Genomic DNA, 14,840 nt, shown 5'->3' with positions numbered 1-14,840 from the left:
CTTCTTTTTCCATCCTTTCCACTACTGCTATCTTTTTCCACAGTTACACAGCTTATGAATATTTTGGACTCTGACCTTATCCTCTCCCTTATTCTCAGCTTCCTTTAATTCTGTATCAGTAACAGAAGTTTTTAGTTCTGTTTATGGTTTAAAACTTGATGCCACAAGTCACCTTTATCAAAGGAACTTCAGGGAAGCTTGATTATATGCAACAGCTGAACTGTGTTAGCCTGTTATTCCATTACATCAGCAAAGATGTGCTTTGCTATAGGAAAACAAAGGAAGAGAGATAATATTTGGCATCTGCCTTATGTAAAGCAGGCAGGCTAACGCCTTATCGTTTGCCATAAGTGAACACAGTAATTACCAGCCTGCATGAGTAATCAAAGGTGGATACATGCCCTTTAGCCCGTGGCAGCAGCATGCCAGGGGAGGCGAGTCTGGACAAAGGTGTAACAGTGTCTTTCAAAACAGAGAAGCAAATTACACTCCGAAGAAAGAACTGGTGCTTGGTGCTTGTGGCTCAGGTCACAATTCAGTGTTGCCACCTCACCTCTGCTCGTCCATTGGTACCCTCACTCCTTTTCCTAGAGGGAGGAGGAGGATGTCTTGAGGATGTCATACTGTTCAGAAGTCAGTGCACAGCTGGGCAGCGTGTAATGCTGCAGTGCTTCCAATCTGAGAGGCAGAGCACACGCAAGACCCAGTGGGGACAAAGTTTTGAAGTGTGAGAGGTTTTCTAATCTTGTGACTGAAGAGGGGGAGTTTGCCCCAGTCCTGATTGGGTGGGAAGTAGCAGCAGCAGTGATGAGCAAGGAAAAGGTGCTTGCTGCGAGGCTGGGAGTCGGGCAAAAAGCTAAGGGGGCTTCCTGAACTAGCATCTCTGGTATGTAGTCCAAAGGCCTCGAGGAGGGGTTTTGCTATTTGTCAAAGGTGAAGTGCTAGTTTACAGAAGCAGGTGGGAAGATGTGTGACTTCAAGGAAGTCAGAAATATACACCAAATATTTAGTGCACGGTGTTAATAATGTTCATGTATAATTAGCTGCATAGGCTGCCTAGAAATTACTTTTAAAAGCCAATTTTCTTACTTCTTTTGGATTTGTTTTTCCAGTTTTTTCTGTCTGTTGTCCCTCACAGCATAGAGGCTGGAAAAAAAACTGGATTTCACCAGCCACAAAGGACCTAGTTCTGGAAAGATGCTTTTGCAGATACATGGAAGGCAACATGGACACATCACTAACATTTTCTGTAGTTGTAGTTGGTGATGCAGTAATTTTTTCTTAGCAATCTTAGTCCAACTTTCACCAGTTTGTCTGATTGCTTACTCTAAGGGAGAAAAAACAACCAAACAAGCAAACAGCTGCTTGATTTTCTTTCTCAGAAAATGAATTCTGAGGAAACTCCCAAGACACTTTTGGTGGTTGTGGGTAGGAGCCATAGATCAGACCTGACTTTTCCACATATACTCTGCCAATGTACAGCAAGTGGACTTACATCCTGGCCTGGTGAGACTAATTTGAAATTATCTTCTCCACCTCATTAGTATGAGGTTACCAAATGGCTAAAAATTGCTGGGAGGAAAGGGAGAGGGACGCAGAACCACATGACATGGAAGTATATTATAGGCATGATTTTCTGATGGTTTGGAATTCTTCTGTCTTCAGGCTGCTGTCAAGAGGAAAAGTCCTTTTTTCCATTTCTCCACTCTTCCATATTCCCAGTTGTTATTTTCTTACACGTTTTCACAGGTAGAAGAAAGGAGCAGAAATGGGTTTGGAGAGGCTGGATGGGTTGAGGGCTTGTTGAATTAGTTTTCTGCCAAGTCAGTTACCTGAACTGCTTGGGCTGAGGGGTATCAAGTTTATCATACAGTTGTTGTGAAGGATGCAGCTAGCACTCTGTTAAGGCAAAGTATTATAAAGCCCCCTCTCTGCAGAACATGAAAAATACTAATTGTCATTAGCATTTGTAGAAAAGACTAACAATTTTGTGTGTGCGTGCACATGTTTGTCTTGAATTCTATCACTGGTTTCTTCTGAACTTTCATGCAAATGTGTAGCAATGCTCACTCATTCCTGCTATGCCTACACTTTCATTTCCAAGGTTCCACCTAATACTGACAAACACTAAATAAACCTCTAGGTTGGTGTTTTTCGGGCCTTTGTGGGCTATTGCTTGGCTGGTTCAGCTGCAGCTGCTAGTGAGGTATTACTCTCAAGAACAACAGGAGATTTTGCATTTACAGACCGGGGGTGACATGCAGTAAAGATCATGAAAAAGCTGGCTATTTAGACAGAAAACTGAGCAAACAGTTCCCTTTGTGCTCAGTGCCTGTGTCTCTGCTTCTGTAAACAGCAGAGGAATAATATCATTTGAAAGGATTTTGCCAGCACCTGCTTTCAGTTTTCCTGGTGAGATTATCTGAGTCTGACATGCAAATTTGCTCAAGAGGGAAAATTGACTAATCTCATTTGATGTTTCCAGGTTTATGGTTTGAACCCAGTGGACCTTTCTGCTAAACGTGGTTTCATGTAATGAGGCGAAAGGGATGGGGTTTTTTGCTTTCATGGATTATAATATTGGTGTAATACTATTTTATCATTGTGGACCTTTAGAATACCTGTTGTTCAGTGAGCAGCCACAACGAAATACATGCCAGTATATTTCATTATTGTCTCATTATTCCCTCTTTATCTGTAGCCTTCCTGGATTTTAACAGAAGGTCAGGAAAATGCAACGTATAGTATATGCACTAACTCAGCAGCCCTTAGGATCCTGAGTTTATTCCCTGAGCTTCACACAGGCTTATGATGTCTGTAACTATTCCCATCCAAAACACAGGAATTTCACTGGTACATAGACCCCTGCATTTTAGACCTTGAGGTTTTCCTCCTGGTGGCATCTACTGACTCTCAACTTCCCTTTTAGTCAAACCGCCAGTGATACTGTGACTACTCATCTTAGATTATATCTGAAATTATTTGGGTGATGAAGCCCACATCCTTACAGCACCTTGATTAGGGGCCCTTGCCTACACCTGCTACTGGTAGGACCCTCAAAGGGGATGATCCTAAGAAGGAGCTGGTTAGGAAAGTGCTCTGGAAGGCCACCAGTGGGATTGGTGTAATAATAAGAGGCTTTTGTCTTTCTTGAGAGGCTACCAGTGGGATCGGTGTAATAATCAGAAGATTTTGTCTTTCTTCAGTACCTGGTATCATCTCTATTACAGTTTACAAATGAGTCATCAGGCTGCAGCATCCTAGCAAGCAGACTTCAAGCATGAATTCAAGGCATTCCTATGTTTTCCCAAGCTTGTGTTTCCAATACAAAACATGTAAGAATATTCCAGCTATTCCCTATAGAAGTTACAAATGCTCTGCATGGATCACTTTACCTTTCTTCCCCACAACAGACAGTATTTGTGCCAAATATCTTGCCCCTCCTGGAAGGTCCAAACACATTTCCAAGAGCGTAATTGTTGGTGGAAGGAGTAACACCCTGAATTGGATGTCTGTTTACTAAGTAAACATCTGGGTCAAAAAAATTAGATGCTTGCTAGCTGCCAGCCTCTGTGAATTCAGTCTAGATAGCTCTTCTCCCCTCCCTATATTTTTTTTAACTTTCGTCCATTGTGTGTGGAGCCTATGCCTATGTATTTTACTGTACATGTGACCTTCTTGCCTTGCCAATTTCTGTACAAGTTCATCTGACTATTGCTTAAAAGCTCATTATGTTCTTAAGGTTGAAAATGTATCTTTTTCCAGGCTTTACATCACAAACAGCAAGTTCATGTCATGATGGTGTAGTAACTGCATCCTATTCTGCAGGAGTGACGTTTTATATTAAACTTCATAACAAGGATTTATTAGTCATTGACAATGCAGGTAGTCTGGGCTGTACAATAAAGTTCTCTTCAACTGCTGTTCTCACTTAATGGTATTAATAAGGTAATTTTCCACTGACTAGGCATTTTAGAAGTGCTTAGCAGAAGATTAAAGGAAAATCATTCCAATGCGCCGTTAAGTACAAAATTAAAGACCAGCTCTTTGCACTATCTACAGATAGACAGATAGGGGTTCATTCCAAGAAGAAAAGGTAATGAGTAACTTAATTATAACCTTACACGCTGCACCTGGCACGCAGGGCAAAATACAGCTCCATATCCTTCCCGCACTTAGAGCTTGTTATCGTGGCAATATGCACACGTGGCTGCATTCTGAGGCATGGGCAAGGTGGGAAGAAAGTCAGCGTGTACTAACAGATGTTTCCACAATGTATGAAATGAACCATGAACCTTCTCTCACAGACAAATCATGTGAGAAATAAATGCTTTATTGTACTGGCTTATGATACTATGTGAAGATGTGCCCTGTGTTTTCCTGTAAACAGTTCTAAGCAATGCCACTAACAGCACACATGAAAATAAATAAACAATCTACATTAGCTGATTTGGAAATGCCCAGCCTTCTAAAGACTGATTAATGGTAACGGCTATAAGGAAGATGGTTGTTGAGCTGAAGGACTTCAATTTCTTGATTGTGGGAAGATATCTTCCATACTTCTCCAAGTCTCTTCATATATTTCTGATTTCTGAAATCACACTTTGACCACCACAGTAACTCCTCCCATGAAAACGATTTGTGGTTTGCTGTCTAATTGAACTAATGGAAGCACATGAGTTGGATTACGGTTAGGACTAAAGAAACAAGGGTGCTCAGGGCTGGCTGTTGAGGGCTGCCATAGTTGCTCCCTCCTTCTGCTTATTGCCCATTGTCTGCCTCCATTTCCCTTCATGTGCTACCAGATGTAACCTGAATCCAAAAGTTGATCTGTTAAATGGTAACCCACCCAAAATTAGTTCATTTTCCGTCAGAGCTATGAAGAAGAGTCTGTCTAACAGCGTCAAAGACAGGCTTGTTGAGCAATGCCTGAAATAATGTTTTAGAAGTTTTACTGACATTACTACTTTTGCCCTCTATTGTATTCTGTAATTCTATTCCATGCAAAGTGAAGCAACATTGGAAATGGTAAGAATACTCTGAGGCAATTTCTCTGTACACCTGCCCTGTACCTCGGTGCTTCCCCAAGGAGCTGTGGGCACAGATGACTGAGATGGACCGAATGCGTTAGCAGTGGTAAGTTGGGCTTCCACGTGACTCTGGTTAACTCCTCAACTGTAAGCATCAAAGAAAACTCCTCTTTGTAGATGACAACGGAGGATTATAAAAGAATAATGTGTTTGTCCTATGATCATTTGTCTGTGTGTGTGTGTTCCCTCAGGAAGCAGATAGAGTTACCTGGCACAATCAGACCTGTATTACTATTTCCAACATATGGAAATGAGATATTTTTTTTTAAAGTTGTGACAGCAGTAATGTTAATATTGGAAGCATGTCTGTCATAGCAAATATGCCTTGGGATAAGATGGACTGTCAGCTAAGTGCAATATTCATTTTTCCCCTGCAAAAGCAAGGTTATATGCTGACACACTTGACTGGATTTTTTTCCTCCTTGCTTTGAGTAGTGGAATTAGTCTCCAGGCACCAACACCAAACATAAATCAACTCCCTCATCTCTTACTCTCTCTGCTTACCAGTTTTATTTCCCATTCATTTGTTTTTCATTAATAAGTTCTGCCCTGCTGTAAGCAGCAGAGCCGTCAAGTCCTGGTTCTGTTTTAATGTTTATAAAAAGCTCTTTAAGCTAACACTAGAAATTCCTTTTAAATTTCTGCATCTGGTGAAAAAAATGTAGTTCTTTTTGTGTTGGAGATACACAGTAACAACTGTACAGTGTATTATATAGCATTCTTTTCAGAAGGGTTTTTTTTTCTGTCCTTCTGAAAACTACCTTTTTTTTTTTTCTTTCCAGCTCTCAGACTGAGAAACCTTTAAGCTAGTTTGATTTCCACAGTGTGGGTATTTATTCTGTTCTGAATTCATCTATTCTTTCTTTTACAATGTGCAAGAATGTACTGCAATAGCAGATGTATTTAAATCACATTGAAAAAACAGAGATGTTAATGTCTAAACCGTAGAACATGTTAGCTTTTTTTTTCTTTTCCCTCTCTGGCAGTTTTTCCAACAAGTGAAAACTTGTTACAATACACCCAAGCACAGATGAGTGAGCATGTAACAGCTATGCTGGTTTAGCCACTAAATTATTATTGTGTGGTGTTCTGGGCCATCCTAGAAGGGTGCTTGGGAGCCTGAACTTGGAAAGCTTGGAGAAGTACAGGATTTCCCCTGCTGCCCTTTCCTTGCTTTGCCTGCGGAAGCACCCGGTGCAGCAGAACAGCTGCACTCCCATCGCCCCTAGGCAAAGTCCTTCCATAACATACCTTTACTGGGGAAATTTTAAACCTCCAGCTATTTCACCACTTTTGCTAGCTGTTACTGCTGCTGGTGATACCACCACTTAAAACTATGTGCTACTGCTGCTGGACAAGGGGCTGCGCTGCTAGTGGATGCTCATTCCACACTAGTCCCATCAGGGACAGTAGAAGCCCTAGGAGGAGAGAACTATTCCTCCCTATGTTGAACCTGACACAAAAATTTCATAAGTAAATAAGCTTGCACAAAGGCTAACACCACAGCCTCATGACAGGAGACTCCAGCATTCTTATCAATCATGCTAGTATAAAAAGTGAAAAGTATAACATTAAATGCTGCAAAAGTTTGCCATCGTTGCTGAGCAATGAGGATGTACAATTTGAGCAAATGAAATACAGATCTTTTATGGGCTGAAATGAAGTTTTGATGTTTCCTCCAACATATTTTCCCTCATATCTGTCATCAGTCTAGAACAAACTTTGGCAACCTTGTTAAGAAAATCAGTAGAAAACCTGCCCCATCAAAAAGTAAGTATTAGCAGCCTAGATTATCTAATCAAGTTATGATCAAGAAATTGTCCGAAGTGTGAAAGCCTCTGTATTGTGATAGTCTTTATTTGGACTCCCAGGTCATTTCCCCACTGCTTTGCATCACATACAATTTTGTGTGTGTGTAGACATACACATATATAATACATACACACAAACAGACATACATAACACATACGAAAACGCAATTTAAGTGTGAATTGCTGCAGTGGTGAGTGTATCCTGGCTCAGAGGCCTGAGGATACAGTGGCTTCTGGCTCAGGGCACTGACAGCCTTTTGGCAGCGGTGCAAGCGACAGCACCTGAGAAGTAGCACTATGCAAGTTGCTGCCAAGCTGTGACTTTCAATATAGGTTTCTTGAGGGAAAAAAAAAAAAAAAGTCAATAATTTTACTGCCACAATTCAGTTGGCTTAGTGAAGGCATAGTTCAGGAAGTGCAAATGAGCCAAACAAAGGAAAATATCCTTTCACACCTCTGTTGTAGGCTCAGTGGTTCTTCTTGTTCCCATAAGTCACGTGCAATCAGCCTATTTCTCTCCTAGGGCCGGCTGATGAGTAAGTTGCTCAGTTGGGATTTCATTGGCAATAGCATGTGTCATAAGCTAGGCCACGGGTGCTCAGGGCCTGTTGAATAACTTACACTCCCTGTCTTTCTGCCACCTTCTTTATCACTTGCAATGAGCAATCTCTCACAAAACACTTGTGGCCAGCTACATTATTATCATTTATTGCACCACTCACGACGCTGAGCAGCTGGTGTCTTTCCTGAGATTAAGAATGAGCGTGAAGAAATCTGCATTGCCTGATACTTAAGAGTTTAGTCATACAGCTGCCTGAGCCACTGCAGACATGCACATTTCCATCTCCTCTACCATTAGGCACTTAAGAGAGGCAGAGTTTGACAGTTGTCCAACTTGCCAGCAGTTGCCTCTGTGCTACTGCCACCCTACCGTCACCCCCCTTCTTGGTCATGTGCTGCTGCTTCCCATCCCCACCAGCAGGCCTGTGCCATCACTATCCTAATTTGCTTCCAGGAAAATAATTTGGGGTTATTTTGTGCAAAGTCCAGAGTACAAAGGTACGTTGCATCACCTCTGCTGCTAAATCTGCTAAATAGATTAGATTTGAATAACCAGTTTGGCAGAGAAAGGAGGAGCTGGAAATGACGAGTTCCAGGGTGACAACACATTTTTCTCCTGTGGATAGAAGTGGAAGGTGCTGCTTTGGATGTCTAACTCCCTTTTGGCAGCACAGACTTGGCAGTACCAGGTTAACGGTTGGACCTGATGATCTTAAACCCAAATGATTTTGTGATTCAAGTGCGAGCTTGGATAGGGCCACCATGCACAAACATATATACCCCTGGTCATAAAAGCAGTTACAACTACATCTTGTGAGATTCCCTGGCCTGGCTCACAGCAAACCTACCAAGTCAGGCAGCCAAAGGCTGCAGGACAGCAGCTGATTCACTGCCAGACAGCTCGGCAGCTCAGAAGAGAAAGAAGCGGTGTCCCAGTGGGCAGCACAGATCCCATGTGGAAACCAGCATGGTGAGGCAGCAGTTTAACCAAGATTCTGTTCAGCCTCTAAAGCAATGCACAAGCCAAAATCCTGCTTCGTAGTGCCCTGGCCACAGCTCTATGAAGGAAGCTGTCTGTGCTGAAGTGTCTGTGCTTTTACCTTGCAGTCACTGCACTGGGTAACTGTGGAGCAACAGCAATTTCTCTGGAAATCTTGGGAGCAGCCCTCAGCCTGAGATGCTCATGCACTGCTGTGAGCACGCATTGCTCTTACCTTCAGAAGCACTGCAGCCAGGCCATCACCTTTACGCTTCATGTAGCAGGAGCCCTTTATGTGGTACTGCGGACCCCCAGCGACTGGCTCCACTGATGGGAAGCTGGGAGGGCGCGGGTGGGGGCTGTGCCTGCGTGCCCCCTCCCCAGCTCTGCCCCCTGCCCTGGTGCCCCACCGCGGGGCAGGTCAGGCTGCAAGGGTGGGCAGGTGGCTCTCCTCAGCTCTGGGCCCAGCAGAGCAGGGTAAGAGGGAAGTACAGCTTCTCGCACCCTCTCGCCTGGGGAAGAGCTGCAGAGGAAATGAAAGCTGAACAACAGCATTTCACAACAGAGATCAGGGAGAACTTGATCTGTGCTTTGGTTGTGCTCACTGTGTTCATCCTGCCCTGGTGGAAGAAAGCAAAAATTGGTATCTCAAGTTTTAATGAAGTGGCCTGGTAGAGACACACACAGATACAGATTCTCCACTCCCAGCAAATATCATTCTGGAGTAATTATAGACAATTTTTAGAGCTCGAACAGAAACAGTGCTAAGCCAGAGTAATGAGAAAAGAACACAAGTATTTTCTGCTCTGCCCTGTTGATTAACTGAACCATAACAAAGGTTGACTAATCACACCTCAGTGCTGAGGAATGGGAAGCTACAAAATTATGAACTAGGTAAACAATTAAAAGAAAGTCTTGGAGATGCTATAGAAAATACATGGTGGTCTATAGGTATTTAGGGGAAAAATGAATTGTTTTGGCTTGGGTCATACCCTTTGTAATTCTATACCAGAAATCATTTTGATCTCTGGTAGGGAAATAATGAAAGACCATGATTTCCTGGTATTTTAACTCACATTCCAAAACAAGTTTTCTTAGCAGCTTAAATACAAATTTCAAAATATGTTTTCTGATTAGCTGAGGACCACTGTAAGCCAAGCAAATCACTTTTTCTTTGCAAGCCCAGTACACTGAAATACTGATGTCCTAACCCAGTTTCAAAGAAGCCCTAAAGAAACAAACTAACACTCTTGAGGAATGACAAACACCTCATAGTAATTAGGAAATCTGTGATTTGAAGAACTCATGAAAAGAGTTGTGCAAAGTATGCTTCATATTTACCATTTCTCGTGGGAACAGCACAACATGGAATGACACAGACTAAGTACCAGTAAGGGTTAGCCTTTCTGAACTTTCAGTATTTATTGTTCAGAAAGAAGGCAGTGAACAGCCAGAAGAGTAAATGATACCATCAGCATGCAGGCTAGAGTACTTAGGCAAATATTGGCTGAATAAATCTAATAAATATAGAGATTTGAAATGCATAGATTAATACATCAGAGCTGATCTCAAAAAACATGGAACAAAAATTGGTGTGCTTTTTTTGGTTTTTGGTGGGGTATTTTTACACAAAAGATGCTGAATGACACTGGGACAATTTTTACAGTACAGAAAACATTAGGAGAAACATAACTATCCAAGCAAGAATGTTGCTTCTGCTCTCAGATACTTTCCTTTGTGCTGTTGGTGCTTTTTTCCTTAATCACAACAACTAGTTTTGACAGTCTGTCCTACTGCCAGAATCATGCTCCAATCAATGAACTCTCAACCAATCTGGAGATTTAGGATTACATTGTTCCACAGTGAATATGTCTGTGTATGCTTTATCTGCCCTAACTGCAGCCTTATGTGTTGGTTTAAACTACATCTGACTCCTTCCCCTGTTCTCCTCATCCAGTAATTACCTTATCCTTTTGTTCCTTTATACAATATTCAAAACCATGCTCTTTCAATCTATCTTATTTTGTGCACTCTGCCGCACCTCCCGCTTGCAAGAGGTCACCCTTATCTTCCCCAGCATTCCCAATGTAATATCCAGCACCTAAAAGCCTGGTACTGGGTCCTCTCTCTCCTCTGCAATGCTGCCTGTGTGTTTCACCCTGGCTTCACCACCCCCTTTGCTGGTGGTTTTGAATTCCTCATCCTCACTTTCAAGGTCCTTCCTTTTTCTGCAGCCAGTGACTGCTTGCTGCCTTCCTACAGGTTTCCTTGCACAGCTGTGGTGCTTGTCAGACTTTGCAGGGAGTCAATTCAACAAGAAATTGGCGGGGGTGGAGGCGGGGGGTGGGTGGGGGGGGAGGAAATCAGTAACACAACTAACCAAAAAATATGGAAAGGAAATGAGCAGGCAACACAGAGTCAACAGCAGCCAGTGCTGGTTATGCCCGCTTTGGAACAGCAGTGCTTGACTCACCATTTTCAGATTTCCTACCTTGTGTTCCATCCCCGTGTTTTTTCTTGTTGCCGTAAGTTTCTTCTCCTCTGCTGTCACCCCATGATCCTGCATACCCTCTCCTTCAGCTAAGATCTTCACATTGGTTTTTCAGCCTATGGTGATTTAATAACGCAGCAAAGCTTAAGAGGATAGTTTGACTTGCACTGTATCATGAAACGCCACCATAACATTGCTCTGCTGTTTGCTCTGCCTTAAACCAAGACCATAAATCAAGTGCCATCTGGATCAAATTGAGAGGAGGAGGAATGTCTTTACTTTTTATGGGGCAAACAGATATCTCCCATTTCTCAAACACATGATTGTGAGCACATACAGTCAATAAGCGAATACAGTCACATATGAGCTAGAAAGAGGTTTGAATTCTGGGGTTCTACGAGTATCCTGCATACTTGCTGTGATGTGTTAAAAATATAAAAATACCAGCAATCGTAGTAAAAAATGTAGTTAGAAGAAACACAACTCAAAGAAGAGGTATGTGCTGCACTTCTAAGGTATTTCTCAAATGCAGCAGTCACATCAGACTGAGAGTTTTATATCGTTACAGGTCAGTCTGAATCACAGCCCAATGAGTGAGTAGCCTCTTGAAACCCACGACAAACAAAAGACAGGAGAATATAAGTGCTCAGTAATAGCCTAGGGATTAAATAAAAGCCTTAGGAGCCACAGATGGTATTTCTCCTCCGTTATTCCTCAGTCTCTCATTTTCAAATGTGCATGCTGTCATTTCATTACATCTGTAATGAATAACCCTGAATAGGTGGGTGATGCTAACTTCACCACCTCATGCAAAGAGGTTTGGAACACCTGTAAGGGTGGTGCCAGGGAAGCATGAAACACAGTTACCACCAACTTTGAGCTTTCCACAGTTTAATGAAAGGATGGGTCTTCCTCTGAAGTTCAGAGACGTAGTAGACACTGTTTGTTCCCTTTAACTCCACCTTGAAATCAGGTTGCAGGAAAACAGCTGTAAAACCAGAGAACAGTAACACACTGTGTAAAGTATGTATTAAACAATTCATTCCTCCCTGGAGAAGAGTACCCAGCTGAAACACTATTATTTTTATCCTCTGGCTTTTGGAGTTCATGTTTTATATAACAATTGCACTAATCTACTGAGGCTTTTGCAGAATAAAGTGTATTTAATTACCAGCTCAGAAGTAGTGTTCCCAGATGTGCTGGAATAGAAAAGACATTGAGATGAAGAGATTTGTGTTTTACACAGCTGGCTAGTGAGCGTAACGGCGGCCCTTCAGCAGGCTTTAGCCTGACCAACAGCGACACCGGGAGGAACGCGACGACTCAAAAAACAAAGGCTGCGCTACGCCTTACTGTGCAAGTCCCTGTCCCAGAAATGCAGAAAGTGTTTCCATATTATCTGGAGGAAAACAATGAGCTGTATGGAGAACCAATGCTAATAATTTAGGAGAAAACAGAGACTGAACATGTACCTTTGTACCAGGTACTCACAGGCAACCATGTTCAAAACACAAGGTTAGACGAGATGTTTTTCACTGCAAGCAGCAAGCACTTCAGTGGCAGTTGCAAACAACTGAACACAATCCATTACTTAGTTTTCAAACACGGGGCAAGTAGCAAATGACAGCATGTTTTGCTGATCAAGCGATACACATTTCAGAATACTAAACACAAGATATGAAAAAGTCCTTGACAAGCCATATTTTTTTTACTCGAGAACTTAATTCTATGTGATTAAGTCATTTAACCCATATATATGCCTTCACAATTTTTCTCTTCCACATAGGAAAATAAGAGTCCATACTTGTGCAACACATGCCTAATACATTGCTGCAGCACAACATGCCAAACGATTCAGAAGATAATCCAGGCGAAGAGGTCTCCTGTACTTCACACTTTATTTTTTTACATAGCTCTTGATGAGATTAATACAGAGACCTGAATAGATTAGTACAGGCTAATGAGTCCTGAATGCAGCAGCTATACATACATACAGTATCTCGTACAGAAACATAGGCAGCTGCCACAAATTAGAGTTCTGGCAGCCCCATGGTTTTGAACCCATCCAGCAACAACCCACAGAACTGAGCAACAGAAATACCATGAGAAAACCACAGGCAGAAGACGAACATGTTGATCTGCTAGCACTGAAAAGTAACGGTGAGCGCTTTCCCAGTTGTTTTAAATTCAGCACTGCAGGGCAGCTATTTCCCAAAACCCAAGTTGAGACCTACTATTGGTGAGTAGTATTCCTGGTTCCTGAAAACAGTTCCTGTACCAACTCTGCTATCAGAAGCTGTGATAGGATGCAATAGAATGGAAGAAAAGCAGCCTGCAGCTCACAGCCTGCAGGTTTGATTTTTCACCATTCGTTTAAAAAGCAATTGCTTTGTTTATCAGTAAAAATTACATTAGTCTTCCGTTAATATGGCAAAATGAAAGGAAGTTACTTGCAAGGCTGTTCCCATCAAGGTCATTTCACAGTAAGCAATACTGTGCTAACAAATGAATTATTGATCACATGTCATTTAACACTTGTTATTCACTGGTGTTACACACTCAGTTGTAATTAAGTTTACGCAACAGTGGAAGTCGCTGATAGAATTTGTATTAAAACTGCAAGTACCATTATGTTGTTGCACATACCAGTAGCTCCAAGACACATTTTATGAATTCTCAGACTGCTTTCCTTGGGTGAGATAACCCAATGGCAGCTAATGCAGTTTACAATCTGAGTGGACTTTTCAAGTTAAAGCAGAAATTGAGAAAAGGGTGCTTACAGTATTGTTAAGCCTCCTTAGTTTAACACTGCACTACAATCACAACTGCTTATAGGCACCTAAATCCTTGCCAAAACCTACTACAACCTGCAGCTGTCTTTAGAAGGCACTCGCCCCAGAGCCACTTCACTGGAAGCCAATCAGCTAGTCAGCTCAGGCAGGATTCTTCAACAGGTAACTATAAATAAATAGGGTGGAGAGAAGAAAATTGCAAAAATTGTCTAATGAACTCAAAGCGGCCTGGGAAGCAGATGAGGCGCTATGATTACCTGCTGCAATGCCATACCAGCAGTCCAATGACAATGCAGGTAACATGAGCTTTGGAACAGTAATTCATATACTTAGCAAAAGTCAGGATGAATTTGTAACGTACTTACAGAGAAAGCTCATTGTTTGCCTACATAAAGTGGATCTAATGTGCTTACTTGTAATATACAGAGGTAGTTACACAAGTATTTCAAGTTGAGTCCTCTGGAAAACCACTCAAAACTTTGGGTTGAAGGAATTGCTGTATTTCAAAATGTCAAGTTTACCTTTTTACAAAAAAAAAAGTTTAGTGTTTGCTATACAGTCATCTCCTTGATTACATCCCTACATTTTTTCCATTCATACTCATTTTCAAGTAATGATTCGATGACCAAACTGACTCACCATCCCAGTTTTGTTCCATTCCATGGCCTCAGTCCACCTATCTAAAGCCAGATGGCAGTTAACCTTATTCCTGTAAAATAAACCAAGGGATTTGCAAGATTATTTTATCTGAAGAGTAAAAATACCTTTATTTCCCAGAACAACAGATGTGATCTAACAAGGCTATACAAACCACTATTAATAAGCAGCAAGAAGAGGAAAGAGGTCTTGAACTTATTTTTCATTGTTGAAAGTTTCATGACAACATTCAGTGTCACAGAACAGTGTTTAAGAATACAGCTTCTGTAACTTGTGCTAATTTCAGAATAGCAGAAATTTTAAATTAGGACATGTGATCATTTCTTTGCCCTCTATCTGCTAACGACTTATCTGCCTGCTTAGGGGATTTCAGTTCTGTGTGCAAACACACGACATTATTTCATGAAACCCATTTCCTAGTTCAATGGCCAAGCACAAAGAACTACAGGAGAGTTCTCC

At 41.8% G+C, this 14,840-nt stretch overlaps 1 long non-coding RNA gene across 1 annotated transcript in view; it reads right to left on the bottom strand.

The window, feature by feature from the left end:
• The window catches only part of LOC129734666 (uncharacterized), a 34,296-nt gene extending 25,320 nt beyond the window's left edge, over positions 1–8,976 (bottom strand). The window contains exon 1 of the long non-coding RNA XR_008730152.1: positions 8,677–8,976. This is a non-coding gene — a long non-coding RNA (uncharacterized LOC129734666). The remainder of the gene's footprint in view (positions 1–8,676) is intronic.
• Between the last annotated feature and the right edge of the window lie 5,864 nt (positions 8,977–14,840).

Source organism: Falco cherrug, chromosome Z (assembly GCF_023634085.1).
Source record: "Falco cherrug isolate bFalChe1 chromosome Z, bFalChe1.pri, whole genome shotgun sequence".
Lineage (NCBI taxonomy): Eukaryota > Metazoa > Chordata > Aves > Falconiformes > Falconidae > Falco > Falco cherrug.
The sequence above is the reverse complement of the archived record's forward strand: the minus strand, read 5'-3'. Positions and strand labels throughout refer to the sequence as shown.